This window comes from Stegodyphus dumicola, chromosome X1, assembly GCF_044657685.1.
Source record: "Stegodyphus dumicola isolate Sdum_Otavi_A_Nest chromosome X1, ASM4465768v1".
NCBI lineage: Eukaryota > Metazoa > Arthropoda > Arachnida > Araneae > Eresidae > Stegodyphus > Stegodyphus dumicola.
The window spans coordinates 79,486,799-79,491,154 of NC_140780.1; positions in this window are offsets into that span (position 1 = coordinate 79,486,799).

The following is a 4,356-nucleotide window of genomic DNA, read 5'->3' on the forward strand; positions in this document are numbered from 1 at the left end:
TTCTCGCTAACTACCTCCGCGCTCGTGCAGTAAGAATATCACACCGAACTCGTTTCCTTCTATTTAAATCAGAATACTTCCGCTGATAATTTGAATGCTTGCGCGTTCTACTCAAATTTACATATTCTGGCATTGGGAGTTCCAGGGGAAAGTAAGGCTTGACAGGAAAGATAGTTTAAACTTAAAATAAATGTTAGTTAAAATAAATATAAACCCTACAAGTTCTTTTAGTTCTTTAATAAATACAAAATCTACCTCCTTATAAACTCACTGCATATCCTGGAGAATAAACCTTTGGCATATGATTGGAGGCTCTTTCCTTAAAAGTCTCAGCTTCTGTGTACGAGTGCGAGAGAAATACAGGCCTGCATTCAGAAGTTAGAATTTACTTTTTAAGGCATGTTTACTATTAAAACAAAATTTATGCGCTAAAATTGTGTTTCACTTACATAATAGAAGAGCCGGAAGGGCTCCGGTGAGCTCCGGCTGAAATTATAATTTATCTCGAAAACTGGGAAGTACGGGCTCCGGTGGGCTCCGGCGCAATTTAAGCTCTGGTCCCCCTATTAGAGGAAAACTCCTCTACAGTTAAATTAAATATTGTTGTCTGGAAAATTTAGCATTTCTTGAAATTCAGCTTTTATGAAATAACGTACCAACGACTGCTTTATTTGACATTAGGGATTGCGAATGAGTATAACAGATAAATTGAAACGGGATAGCAAATGAGTATAAGAGATAAATTGAAACGGGATTGCAAATGAGTATAAGAAAATAATTTGCTACCAAGAGAGTAAAGGCATTATCGAAGAATGCGGGAGGGATTGTAAGGAATATTCTATGCCACATCGAGCAGTTGTAAACAGAAATAAGGATACTACGTAAGTTCGCGTTGTATACAATTGTAGTTCGGAAACTAAGAAAGCTATGTCGTTGAATGATTGCTAAGAACATTACAGTTTGCTAAAGTTTACGCCGCATATGTAAATGAATGATTGTTAAGAACATCACTGTCTAATAAAGTTACGTCGTATATGTAAAACGATAAAAAGATGATTGATACATTATGCTCATCATATGTGACGCTATATTTATGATGTATTCTAATAACAACCTTTAAAAAATCAGAATTTATTTTTTCCTGTTAATTTTGTATTGAATGTTTCAGTATTTAGAAGTACAGTTGGATAAAAAATAGAGACAACACAAGTTTCTGTATAATATTTTTATACTCGAAACTTTAGATGATTTCCCCTGTCAAATGGAGAAATCGAGGTCAGAGGTATTATACTTTTGAGGATATTTGCTATTGTTTTGATAATGTATTCTTTACTAGATGCTTGACTTTGCGAGACAATTAGTCAAAATAGTTAAGCTGTGGTGCCATACGTAACAATACAATTAAGAAAGACGTGCAGATTTTTGAAAATCTTTGATGTACTTAGGAGAAAAAAGGAGGAACAGTAAAAGAAAATAAGCGTAGGAATAAATACAGACTTAAGAAAAGGGAAAGTACATAGTCACAATATAAAATAACCAAACAGGAATAAAATATATAGAGGTTAGAAACAGTTAGCTTTAAGTATAATAAGGCTGCAAATATTCATATAAATTGCACATGGCGGGAAGTAAAATGCATTTTAATTTGTATTATTCATATATATCACTCTCCCATTTTTTATCTTAGGGCGGGCTTGTGCCGGTTAGAAGGATCCAGGCTGTGCCATAATAATAATAATACACAAGATGGAATCTTCCTAAGGAGGACATGCCGTTCCTGAAGGACTGACTGGTCTAATGTAGCTTGTTTGTGATACCCTCTTTTCTATTCAGCGGATATCATAAAATTGCGTTACATCTCTCTATAAACTTGACCTCATCCCTCCTACTAAAAAATTAGATGGGATAGTGGGAGAAAGGTCATTCTTTTACAGATTTCGCATGACCCAACAAAAACGAAATAGAGTGACAGAGATACCATTTTTTCTTAGAACTTTCTCTCATTACAGACAAATCGTATGACCTCATGACGTTTACTTGGAATAGGAAAATTGATAAGATATCATATTTATTCTTAGAAGTTCTTGAATAACAGACATATGGTATAATGTCGTCACGGCCGCTTGAGTAACAGGGTCATGGAAAGGGTCAAAGCAGAATCTTCCAGTTTTTAATATTTCTCGGAACTTCTTGAATAATAATACGTATTGTATGATCTGAACAAGTTTTCTTGAATAACAGAGATATGGGTAAAGGTCAAAGTAGAATCTTCCAGTTGGTAATATTTTTTGGAACTCCTTGAACAATAATAATAATACGTATCGTATGATCTCAACTAGTCCACTTGAATAACAGGGTCACGAGAAAAGGTCAAAGGGGAAACCTTCCAGTTGATAAGATGCCTTGGAATTTCTTGAACCTGTCGTATGATCTCATCACGCCTGCTCTGAAAAATATATTATGGGAGCGGAGGGGCAAGGTGATATTCTTCTTGATTGTTTTTACTTCTTTTAATAATATCCACACGAACCATAAAAAGTCAACAGGAGCTCGTGCTCGACTTTGAAGGCCTATACGATGCTCAAGGATCGTTTATTGTGAAAGAATTATCCTACGTCACTTCCGATGGAGCGTCACAAGGTTTATTTGTTTCAAACAGCCTTTTCCATGGAAAGCTCTTAGCGACAGAGAAGAAGGAACGGCTGTTTTGGTCAGTGAATTTCTACCATGGTTTATCGTGGTACGAAGGAGAAATACGATATCGCTATTACTTTTGGCTTTTACACATGTTGGCCGAACCGTTTTCTTCCATTCGAGTCAGAGTGGAAATGAAACGACGATTTTTAGAAACGTGACTCGGAAGACCTGTTTCGAATATTCGAGGATCCATTCGAGAAATAATGAAATATGACAAAATTGAACGAATCATTTCTCCTAATCATACAAACTGATTTCAATATTGTGGTTTGCAGAAAATGGTTCGATATCATCCCTATTTGAATTGATGATCACAATAGACTGTGAGTTTCATCTTCTTTAGAATGAAAAAAGATTACTCACTCGTGATACATATACTATTTTGAGTTTTGCAGGACACGCCCTCTCAGCGTAGAATAGAATTATAGCTTGAATGATACCTCTTACTTAAATTCCACTCACCCCTATTTCTCTCTCGCACCCAATTAAGTGAGCCGGCTGATACTCCCTCTCTCTTCGGAGAAAAATGTCTCGGAGAAATAAAAAAACTCTTTGTTTTCATCTAATTATAATTGATGTCTTTTTCCTTTTTCTTTATCTCTTCTTTTTCTATGCAAAAAATTCCCTGCTTTAGTTTCTTTTAATTTTTGATATCGTCTTTTTGAAGTGTTAGTATGACATTATCCCTTGGAAGTTATATGGATCTCTATTATAGAGAAAATGATACCCTTGGAACTGAGAGATACCAGTATTCCACCCAACATTGAAGAAAAGAGGAAAGGGGTAGTTCATTCATGAATGGGATTATGTTCCTTTATGCCCTCAAGGACATCATTCATAAGTGGAAAAAAGAAGGAGTTTTTTCATGTCTCAGTAAGATTTTCTCTGATGCCTGCCAGATTGTTCCAGCACTCTCTCTAGTTTGAACAGCATAATCCCTGTAAGGTGGTGAACTGTTATCTTATATTTGATCTAATCTTCTTTTTTTTCTCTGAATTTCAGGGATCCACTCTAACGACTCGGCCTACTTCAAGTCTCATTATGTCCGTTATGTCTGATCTAAATCTTTTTTTTTTTTTTTTCATTTTTCTTTAAGGGGACAGTGCGTCCTCATTATTACTCTTTCTCAATCTTTCTATGAAAAAACTATTTTACATTGGACTGAGAACGACTCAAGAAGATGAAGTTCACGTCTACCAAGCGACCCATACCCCTCTTACGTATAACAAGTTTCCAAATTCTTCTCAATTAACTCCCGCATTAGCTAGCATCACGTTGAGAAAACGAAATTTTCGACCCATCGAGGAACAAAGATTTAAGCGTTATGTAATGAGACCTTATCAGGACTACTATTTCATCTAATCGCCTTGGCGAACATGTGAGTGTCCTGAGTAGAGCAGTGAGTTTATTTAAACCTATGTCCGATGAAATTGTAGAAGATATGACAAAGATGGGAGAAGAGTTTAATTACCCTTTATTCTTCACAGATTACAGCTGCTCGCGCACTTTGGGATACAAAGACTCGTTCTTTTGATCTGAACGTACAAAATAAGCACTACAAACTAACTAAATTTAAATAGGAGCTAAACTCAAATGCTTTACAAAGACTATTAACGCGAGAATTGGCCTTGTAATCTTTACGTATGTAGTAAGCAGAAA